We start from the raw sequence: 11,816 nt of genomic DNA, 5'->3' as shown, positions 1-11,816 counted from the left end.
AGACAGGTTGAAAAAGCTAAAGGAAACAACTGAAATTACACAGGAAATATAGGAAAGCAGGAGTCAATTACCCAAGTAATTGACTAGACTGCTATAGTTAGCAGCTCAACTCTTGCCCAGAAATACAATGCTGTCTTTAAAGACATAGAAGGTCAAGACTTTAGTTTTGTCTGTCAGCTGAAAGACAGCAAAATGCCACGTAAAACCATTCTGGGGCCTTAACTCTAGTTCTGATACAAAAGAAATAATGCACTATATCAGTACAGCTCCCTGTAGCATCAGAGTTTTCTTGGAAAGTTACCTATACAAATACTGACCCAACCCTTGCTTGCTTACCTTTACAGCTTCTAGCAGATAACAAAGTGAAGTGCTACGGGAGATATTTAAACGCTCACCAACCTTCCATGAGAGTCAGCATCTGTGCCTTTGAAAACCTCTCCTGGGGCAGCTGGGTTTAGTTATGGGTTCATTAAAGCACATAGCAGTCTAAGTTCCTTCTTGATTTGAGTAAATTTACCATCTGTGAAAGGTGCTTGTTGGACAAGAGTGAACAACACAGTAGAGCAGTGGGGCCAGCCTTTTCTGTAGGTAGGCCACAAATTAAGTACCATACATGCCTTGAGTGCCACTTCAACCTCCTTCTCCTGCCCGATCTGCTTCTTTGCTTTCTGCTGTCTGCCCTGTGCCCCTGCATGATCTGCTCTTTTGATTTCTGCCATCCGCACTATCTGCCATGGTGCTGCCTGGTCCCTCCCTGATCTGCCATGTACCCCACACAGAGGCTGCTTGCGCTGTGCATGCCACAGGTTGTTGGGCAACCCTGTACTAGATCATGCCTCCGTCTTCCTAAGAAGGGACCAGAACAGCCACCTCCCAGCTGGGCCCCCCTCGGGCTCCGGGGGAGGCACACCTGGGCCACGGGTTAGCGAGGATTTAGTTAGGGAGCTTCTGGAGGGGTTGGACGTATTCAAGTCAGCTGGCCCGGATGATCTCCACCCTAGAGTTCTAAAGGAACTGGCTGAGGTCATTGCAAGTCCCCTGGCACAGCTTTACTAGCACTCGTGGTGCTCTGGTGAAGTACCGGAGGACTGGAAGAGGGCCAATGTGGTTCCCATCTTCAAAAAAGGCAGGAAGGAGGACCCGGGAAACTATAGGCCGGTTAGTCTTACCTCGATCCTAGGCAAGCTGTTTGAGAAAATTATGCTGGCACACATCCAGGAGGGGCCAGCAGGAGACTGCATGCTTAGGGGCAAACAACGCGGGTTCATCAGTGGCAGGTCCTGTCAGACCAACCTGGTGGCCTTTTACGGTCAGATCACCAGATCATTAGATGCAGGGGTAGCAGTGGACATAGTCTTCCTGGACTTCCAGAAGGCTTTTGACACTGTCTCTCACCCCATTCTCATTAAGAAACTGCGGGGCTGTGGTGTAGACACCCACACAGTCAAATGGGTTGCCAACTGGCTGGAGGGCCGCACCCAGAGGGTGGTGGTGGATGGGTCCTTCTCAACCTGGAAGGACGTGGGCAGTGGGGTCCCACAGGGCTCGGTCCTCAGGCCCGCACTGTTCAACATCTTCATCAGTGATTTGGACGAGGGGGTAAAAAGCACCCTGTTCAAATTTGCTGATGACACTAAGATGTGGGGGGACGTGGGCACACTGGAAGGATGCAACAGGCTACAATCAGACCTAGACAGGTTACAAGGGTGGGCGGATGAGAATAGGATGGGATTCAACACAGACAAGTGCAAGGTGATGCACCTGGGGAGGAACAACCGGCACCATACCTACAGGTTGGGGAACTCCCCTCTTGTCAGCACGGAGGCGGAAAAGGATCTTGGGGTCATCATTGACTCCAAGATGAACATGGGCCGGCAGTGTGGGGAGGCAGTTAGGAAGGCCAACCGCACCTTGGCATGCATCCACAGATGCATCTTGAGCAGGTCCAAAGAGGTGATCCTCCCCCTCTATGCGGCACTGGTCAGGCCACAGCTGGAGTACTGCATCCAGTTCTGGGTGCTGCACTTCAAGAGGGATGTGGACAGCATGGAGAGGGTCCAGAGGAGGGCCACTCGTATGATCAGGAGACAACAGGGCAGGCCCTACGAGGAGAGGCTGCGGGACCTGAACCTGTTCAGCCTCCACAAGAGAAGGCTGAGGGGGATCTTGTGGCCTGTTATAAACTAGTCAGGGAGGATCAGCGGCCATTGGGGGAGTCACTGTTCCCCCGAGCACCGCCAGGAGTGACCAGGAATAACGGTCACAAGCTGGCAGAGGGTAGGTTTAGATTAGATATCAGGAGGCGCTACTTCACAGTCAGGGCGGCTAGGGTCTGGAATCAACTTCCAAGAGAAGTGGTGCAGGCTTCTACCCTGGGGGTGTTTAAGAGAAGGTTAGATGAACACCTTGCTGGGGTCGTTTGACCCCAGTATTGTTTCCTGCCATGGCAGGGGGTTGGACTAGATGATCTGCTCAGGTCCCTTCTGACCCTAGAAACTATGAAACTATGCTCTATCTTTAGTACTACATATGTGCTAGTTTGCGTCTTTGGAAGATTTGCAAATGTTGCTCAAAGTCACTCCTGCTGTGGCAAGGTTTAACAAATTGGAGCTTCCTCTGGCATTGTGGGCACTACTACCACCTCCACTCTTCTTCCCAGTAGTTTCTGTTATGGTGGGAATCCATGACTGACTCATTATTGGATCCCAAGGACTCCAAGTACTGTGCTCAGTCCAGTGTTGTCCACTGGGGGAATGGAGGAAACTAGGTATTTTATCCTGGCTTGGCTGACCGATGTGGTTTTTTTAATGGGTTGTGAATGGCTCTCTCATGAAACTGACCAATATTCCTTTTGACGTTAAAATCATAAGAAGTATATATATTACTTACTTAAAATGCAGAAACGTAACTAAACCCAGCTCCGATTCTAAATCCAGCAGTCACAAAGAGGTATGTGGGCATCTGGTCAAGAGAGAAGTCCAACTTAAGAATTAGTCCAGAGGCCAAAAAATGTCTGTGGGTAGCATTGTTCAACCCATGAATCCACACCTTACTTGCAGCTGCCCTGTCTAAAGATAAGCATATCTCCACCAGGCTGCAACTATTTCCTTAACATTCCTCCACAGGGACAACTGGCTGCTCAAATTCAGAATAGTTTCAGTCACAAATTCTCAGCCTGGCTGAGTCTGTGAAAAAAATAAAAAATAAAAAAGGATAGAAAAAGAAATACAAGTGTAACTAGTTTGGCCAGAAAGGATCGCCTGAGAGCATAACATACAAGGTGTGTCTGCAGTGCACAGGATATGCGAGATGTTGATGTTGCATGTTCAACACAGAAGGTTTAGCGGAGCTGTTTGTCCGTTCAAGTGGATTTACTTCTCTGGATTTACAAATGTATCTCTAGTCCTAGGTACTACCCATCCTGGATTTCAGTGAAGTTGCCACTTTTTGGCTAACCAAAGAGCAATGGAATTTCCCTCATTCTTAATATTAGGAATTTTCCTATGTGTGTTTTTCTGTCAAAATGTTGATTTTCATGGTAAGGTGCCATTTTTGACAAAACCTTTGGGCCCCTCTACATGTGCAGGTAAAGACGTCATGGGATCTAACGCATGATCCACACAGTTGCACATTAGATCCCATCATGCCTTATTACTGGTACAGGGGGAGCCGGATCCAGGGCTTCCCCTGTACCAGCAAGAAGCAAGCTCCTACGCCTGGAAGTCCCACACACCCCAGCTGAGGGGCTCCCAGTCATGGGGGTGCCAGCAGTTGTGGGATTAGCAGCCCTGGCTGATCAAGGTGCATCCTTGCGGCTAGGAGCCCACAGCTGACAGGGCTCCCAGCCACAGGGAAGACCCTGTTACATGTGCAAGTTAAAGCTTGATAGCAACCAGCAATAAGGTTAGTGCACATTTTCAAGGTCTAACTTGCTAGCTGGCTGGAGCTTTTCATTGTGTGATAAGTACTTTACACCTGTAGCTGGTCTCAAGGTAACTGAGCAGTTAACCTGTTAATTGCATGACACCTGTAACCTATAGAGGGGGCCTTTGATTGGGAAAGTTTCTCTGGTCTAGGATGGATTTTCTGATCTAACAGGACAGAAGGAAGAGTGACTCCCCCTGGAACATATCACAGTCCAGTGGTTAGGGCACTGGGGATGTGGGAGATTCAAGTCCATACTCTGATTCCAGCCAGATCTTGAAACTGGGCATCCTGCCTGCCAGACGAGCGACTGAGCTGAGCTATTGCTAGTTCTTCCATCTGTTTTTCCTACTTTTGTATTTTGTGAGTGGTCCCAATTTGTCCCAATTTCATCTCAGTATGGACTGGGAACAATGTTTAAATTATAAATCTTCATCACGGGGCAAGAAAACCATATTCTGTCCAGTCCCAGTTAGGGCTGTCAGCCAACAGCCTTTCTGCTCACTGACAATCTGGTCCTAAATTTTGCTTCAAGATTTGTGGATTCTGTAGCCCTCTGGCCTACCAGACTTCAGGAATTCCATTTTAATTAATATCTGTCTGTTTTAACCAATTAAATAGAGAAACGAAGAGAACAAAAGATACCACTGGGTTATTTCTCTTGATATTAACTCACAGGTTTTACCTCCTGTTTGCCCAAATATTTGCTTCATCGAACCTGCCAGAGGTAAAGAGGAAGTTCTGGCACTAGGGTAGGGTGGCAAATGGTACTTGAGCTAGAAATTTCAAAGTTTGCTGAGCTCTCAATATACTGGGTAGTTTTCTACTCTGAGAAACTTGTTAGGAACATTTCCCATGTGTTGACTCAAGTAGGCGTTGATAAGCTCCCGCTTGGGGGAAGGAATGCTGGCAGTGGTCCTGATCTGACATTCGCCAACACAGAGGAATAGAAGGAGCCTTATGAAAGGCTGTATACAAAGCAAAGACTCTAAAGTCCACATGAGATTTTCCCATCAAGATGGCCTACGCGCTTTTTGCAATAGAGTTACTTTGTGTTATAAGTATTCGGCTGTAGGTTATCAAAAGCTACTAAAGCTGTGCTATTCGAATGAGTTGCATGGTTTATTACCAGTATCATTTGTAGCTACAACATCACTGTGTACATGGGCGACTGGTAGGCGGTGCATGGGAATGCACGTACCCCCACCGACGGGGCTGGTGCCCCCCCCGAATGGCGGACACTTATGCTGTCGGCAGGGCTGGTGCCCCCCCCCGAAAGGGTCAGTGGATTCTGCGGGTGCCCTCCCCCAGGTTTGGGAGGCACCAGTCATTCCTGATTGTGTACTTCTATAATGCCTTCTAGGCAAAGGTCCAAAAGATATTTTACCACCAGTTAATATGTATGTTCCCCTGCAAGGGAGTATGTATGGTGATGCCTATTAGAGTGAGGAACAGACAGGTTAGTGACCTCCTCAGGATCATACAGAAATTCTCTGAAAATCCTGGGGGTGGAACTTAGATCTTCTTAGCCCAGTCACATGCTTCTGCCGCCAACGAATCCTCATTAAATGCTGAAACTGGGGTCATCAGTCTCAAGCATCAAATCTCATAACTCTTTGTAGCTATTTTCAGGTCATGATAATGCTGCACTGGTGCTAGCAACAGTTAAAGCACTAGTGTGACTCAATTCACGTCTCTCCTTGTGTCCTGAACTTTGCCATGCAAGTTCGTAGGCATAATTTGTTTTTCTGCATTGTTTCAAAGTCCATACATAGAGCTATGGCCCAAATGGTATTTAGGCAAAATGGTTCATCCTGTTCCAAACACTACTTAGATTAACTTACCTCTGGCTTTCCCATTCTGTCCAGCCAATGCCAGCTATGGCAATCTGTGTGATGCAAACAGAACTACATCAGTTTTAGTTACTGCTAATGCTCAGAAATGTTTCATTTCAGCAAATCAAGAGAGGTAAAGAGCAGGGCCCGTGCTTCCAAGAACCACTAGAATGCCAAACCCAGCTCCCTTTGAAATCAATGGTAGACTGCCTTGGTCTTCAGCAAGAGCAGTGGGATATAGCCCTTCCTGTAACCAGGCCCCGTATAAAAGTAAGCACTTTATAGTTTATCTTAATGAGAAACTTCTGCCTTTTTGCTGCATAAAACTGCTGCCTTAATGATTTTTTGCCTTCCTCTCCTATTTCCTCACAATCGCCTAACAACGGAGAGTTCATTCAGTTTCTGGGGCCTGCTCCCACACAGCCAGTCTTGAGAGACCACAGTGGGAGGTAGTGAAAGCGAGACCCTTTCAGACTGAGGACTGCTGCCCTCTAGACTTTCCCTAGGAGGAGGAGTCAGGAGGTGTCTCCACACTTCACTTCAGTGCCCACGTCAGAGTGGGTGAAAGCAAGTAGCGGTTTCTAACTTCCCACCCTTTGGTGTATGTGTGTTTCTCTCCTCTTGCTTTGCTCTTCTGCTGCTTACTGGAGAAAGAGGACAGCCAGAGAGAATTCACTTAACCTGGAGAGTCAAAGAGTTAGGAAACAATAACTTAAGATGGTTGATGGAGGAAGAGGCTTAGGGCACTGTGGGAGCACCTACACATGCACATTACTGCACAGTAACCAAAATTACTGCGCAGTACGGACATGCATCTACATGTGCATACCCATACTGCGCAGTAAATATGGTGACTTACTCTGATTTGAGTGTAAATTTAATACCTGCATTAGGCAGGTATCAAATTTATGTCTGATTAATTACTGTGCAGTAATGCACGTGTAGACACCTTACTGCACAGTAACATTGTGTGCGTGGACTGACTTGGGACTAACTTCTAGAATTACTTACTTTATTTACTGTGCAGTAAATTAAAGATGGCATAAATGCACATATAGACATGTCCTGTTTGTATCTATTCCTCTACAGAGAGCACACGGGATATAGAAAAGAAAGGTTTGAATCTAACAAATTCAGATTCTATAGCCCATGACCAGTTGCCATGTCCCATTCTTCCTTCCTACTGAAAACTGCCCATGGTGAAGCGATGGCACATTCTGAGATCACACAAGCTTGTATTCAAATGTCTGTATAAACAAGAGCAGACACATGACAAGAACATAATCCTTTGATTTTATAGTAACCACAGCAGTAACCCAGGCATAGAGTTAATTTGTATTGAACAGCATCTACTGTCTCATAGAAAAATATCCAGCCAGCCATTTCAGTTCTGCTTTTTGTTTTCAGAGGTTGTTCTCAGCTGCTTCACTGCAGAGAGTTGACTAGAATTATTTGGATTCTGTGCACAGCTCTTTTTAAGAAGTGCTATCAAGACTAGGTCAGTCTGAAAACGAACTTACCTGAAAACAGAGTTCTTTTCTGAACTCCAGCACTGCTGGCGGTGCCTGTGGGCGGTCGCCACTTGCCACCCCTGCCCCCCCTCCGGTCACCAACACTGCTGGTGGCATCTGCAGGTTGTCACCAATCTCCACTGGCTGCCACCAAAGCTGCTGGCGGCATCTGCAGGTGGTCACCAAACACTGGTCAGTGCTCACCACCCGCTCCCAAGCTGCTGACACTGCTGCGGCTGCCTGCAGGAGCTGCCCCCTCGCTGCCACCATGCTCCCACTGCTGCCACTGCCGCAGTTGCCTGCAAGTGGTCACCATGCCCCCCCAGCCTCCAGGGACACGTGCCATTCATGCATGCTTCTGTAGTGATACAACTATAGCAAAACTGTTGTAACTTTAATCTGTTTCATTCAGGGTTAAAGCTGGTGATTTAGCTCACTTGTAACACTGCAGGGGCACATACATCTAATGGATATATAATAAGAGATGATGTGCACTCCCAAGCTACAATGCCTTTTCCCCTCTAAAAGTTGAAGGCAATGTCTGTCTGCAGCCTGAAGTGGGTAACATTGACTAGAATCAGAGGCTGTGTTCACTGTGATGACCACATGTCCTAGCACAGAGGATCTCAAATACAGCATGTCCACAGTCATACTTCAGACCTAAGGTCTTTGGTGTGCTTGGAACAACCCTGCAAGGACATCCTGATATTTTTCCAAGTTTGGAGTGTGTGGACAGAAATGTGTGCATTAACTGGGGTGTTCCTGCACCAGGACGCTCAGCTGCAGCAATGTAGACACACCAGTAGATCAGACAGCAGATGTACTAGGTGCCTAATCCTGTGTTCTCATAATGAGAATTTCTATGCTCCCATAATGTTGATAACGTACTTGCAGAGGTAAGCTGTTTGCTGTTAGTCTAACAGGAAATCTGCTGACTGGGTGGAGGCAAAAACCAGAAGCAAACTTCTGATCTTCCAGAATGAAAAGAAAGATGGGATTGTGGTGACTTTGTAATTTAGACCTCTTTTGTTTAGGCTGCTAGGAGCCCACAAAATGATCTAGACAAGTGTTTGTAATGAGTGCATCATTCAAACTACCTCAGGAGGTGAGTTGGACTCTCCTGGCCTATTCCAAAACCACACCTGTATGGTAGGACACTGAGTAATACCACAGAGCACTTTTTTTGGTTGCACATACTCTGAGGGCAAGGCATCTATGTGCTTACTACTGAGGTCTGGTTTGTAGGCATCATACCTGCCCCCCAACCTTTTTTTTGTGGTTATTATTACAACACAGTAGCAACAGCCAGGTTGAATGTGGGGGACACTAACACATCCATCAGCATCTGGGACTTCATGATCTCATTTTGCTGCCCACACTACATTTTAGAGACTGTCTTGCTCAGATACTCCTAAGCAAACCCTGACAGCACATAAGGGGATGGAAATGTTTTGCAGGTGGGGGAGAGGGAAGGGGGCACATTCATGGATCTTAGCTCTGAGCACAGGCTATTTCCAAGGCAGCTGATGCCTTTGCCACCAGAACCACTGCTGCCACCACTCCTTTCCTTGCTGACTGGCCACTGCATGGGCAAGGTGAAATGCCAGCAAAGATCCTGGTATTGAAACTCTGCACGACCCCCAGAGCTCTAAGAGCCAACTAAAATGACTCTGTAGGTTGCTGAAACAAAGGAGACCATTTATAGATGTTACATTTTTCTATGTTTAATTCAGATTACAGCCATCTACTATATAGATGTGGACATCTGTAGTCCAAATTAAAATTGGTTCCAGTTTAAATTAACTAAGCTTCACTGAATGAGGATTAAAGTTAATGCAGACTAGGGCAGTCTGAATTAGGCAATTTAAACTGTATTAATTAACATAGGTATTGCTTTTATGAAAAACAGTCCTTAGGAACTCAGGTAAGCAGATAAGCATTGCAAATATCAGTTGCTGCAGGGGAAACTCAACTGGGTTTTTGCAACACAACAGAGGCTATAAGGCAGAAGGTAACACCTTTACAAAGTCTTAAATATGCCAGTAACACCTTACCCTGACTAAGTACCAACACTTTAGGGCTAGAGATAGACATTACACATAAACGGGTTTAAGTGATCAGAAACTGGTTTAAACCTGTAACAGAACAGATGTTCAGTGCACATAAACCAGTTTGAAAATGGCTGAGACCAGTTTGAGATAAACCTGGTTGAATGCAGTATCAGACTTAACTGATTTGGGTCAAACTGGTTTATGCAATGTCTGTCCCAGACCTCTTGCTACATGTCTGGGATGTCTTCACAGTTACAAACTGATTTAGCCTAGCCAGGTTTGACTAACCTGCAAAGATTGAATCAGTTTAGGCTCAGGCTTTTTGAATGTCTGTCCCTAGCCTATATAACTGCAACAAGGTAGCAGTACTTAATCAGACTTATTATCGTCTCCTAATTAATTCCAAACTCTATTAAGAGACTGTCAAGTGTATAGACTGTGAATAGCCAGTGCCCTCTACCATGATGATCATGATTGTCCATTAACCTTTAATTTGAATTAAAATTTGATTTGAACTGGGTTATGCAAATTGATCAACACTATTTGGAAAACGCTGACTGCTGGAGAGTATGACCGGGTTGACCGGTTCTGCTTCTATCCAGTAGGTAGCACTGGTACAAATGCATCACAGGGTCTCCACAAGATCACTGCATTCAGGAGAACTCTAATGGAGGTCATTTTATATTGTCTTTTGAGCAAAGGTCTTGCCAGCGATATCCATCTGGGGGATATGATCACATAGCCTGGTTTTGTATACTGATGTAAGGAAAGCAGACCTTACGATGACAGGCTGAGAGCCATGGGGCTCTTTAGCCTGGAAAAGCGCAGGCTCAGGGGTGATCTGATGGCCTCCTATAAGTTTATCGGGGTGACCACCAGGATCTGGGGGAATGTTTGTTCACCAGAGCGCCCCAAGGGATGACGCGGTCGAACGGTCATAAACTACTACAAGACCATTTCAGGCTGGACATAAGGAAGAATTTCTCTACTGTCCGAGCCCCCAAGGTCTGGAACAGTCTGCCATCGGAGGTGGTTCAAGCACCTACACTGAACACCTTCAAGAGCAAATTGGATGCTTATCTTGCTGGGATCCTATGACCCCAGCTCACTTCCTGCCCTTTGGGAAGGGGGCTGGACTCGATGATCTTCCAAGGTCCCTTCCAGCCCTAATGTCTATGAAATCTATGAAATCCCAGGATCAGGAGCAGACAGATGTGAGGATTTCCCCAGAGTGGCTCACACAGTAGCTTATCTGTTAGGCAGAAGTGTAGGAGGCATAGTAGGCTTATTTGCCTTTAGCAAATGGCTACTCCTGATGGGATGCAGAGAGATGAAATCTAAACCAGTGTCATTTATACAAAAAAGGATTTTTTTTGGTTGCAATTTCTCAGTTGATCTAATAAAAGGTATCACCTCTGAACCAAAAGTTCTAGATTTTTGCATTTCTTTTTGTCTCAGACCAACACAGCTACCAAATACATCCCTGAAACATGGAAGATGCTGAATTTTAGCCGATTTTGGATTATAAACTTCATTGCTGAATGAGAAACATTTTTACACCTGCCTGCTTGCCATCTGACACCAACAGGGGAGGAATCCTGCTTGATTTTCACAACAAAGGGCACCTCACAGAGACACTTTCATGGACTCAGAGAGACAGATTTCCAGCTTCAGCTTCCTCTGTGCAAAAATGAAGTTTATTTCCTACATATGGGGACTTTTTACCATCTTTAACGTTCCCTGAGCCTGATGAAAGGTGTGTGAGCCTGAAAGCTTGTAGAAAAAGATAATTTTTTTCTTTGCAATTTCTCAGTTGATCTAATAAAAGGTATCATCTCTGAACAAAGAGTTTTAGATTTTTGCATTCATATGGGTAGTATTTCACCTCTGGTTCTTTCAAGGATTTCCCTCTGATTTCTTTTTTTTATCAGCCAAGGCAAAGCTATCCCTATTTAGGGCTTTGCATTGTCTGTCCCCTATGTTTTTACACCGATGTAAATGGTTAGTTTGTCCATACCTTCTAAAGCACAGGGGTGAATAAGTTAAAGAGCAACAGTGCATATAACGTATGTCTCGGAGGGAGCCCAGTACATCTGTTTTGTACGAGGAAACAAGCAGATCTGGCTGTCCTCCAGTCACCCAACAGCAGAGCTCTGTCTGCTGCATACCAATGACACTGCTCTTGTTGAAGGTGCCAGGGGGTCTTGGACAGTCCTTGTTCTCATTTAAAGAGAGAGCGTTTGTTCTCCTCTAAGGATGCTAGGTGGCAGCAGAGACAAACTAATCATCATCCACTTCAGCCACAGGCGGGAAGTAAAATCTGCTGTCCGGCAAAGCTGTGATGCAGGGAGATGTGTGTGGCTTCACATTTGTGGCTCTAAACTTCAGGAGTGGAACCTCCTTTGCCCCAGCTGGGCACTGCCAAAGCTGCCAGGCATGGTTCTCACACAAGGGCCCTAAAGCTTATTTTTCAAGGCAGTTGTTATGGCTAGCAG

This window comes from Crocodylus siamensis, chromosome 1 (assembly GCF_052110815.1).
Source record: "Crocodylus siamensis isolate JL-2025a chromosome 1, ASM5211081v1, whole genome shotgun sequence".
Taxonomy (NCBI): domain Eukaryota; kingdom Metazoa; phylum Chordata; order Crocodylia; family Crocodylidae; genus Crocodylus; species Crocodylus siamensis.
This window is presented reverse-complemented; position numbering follows the sequence as displayed.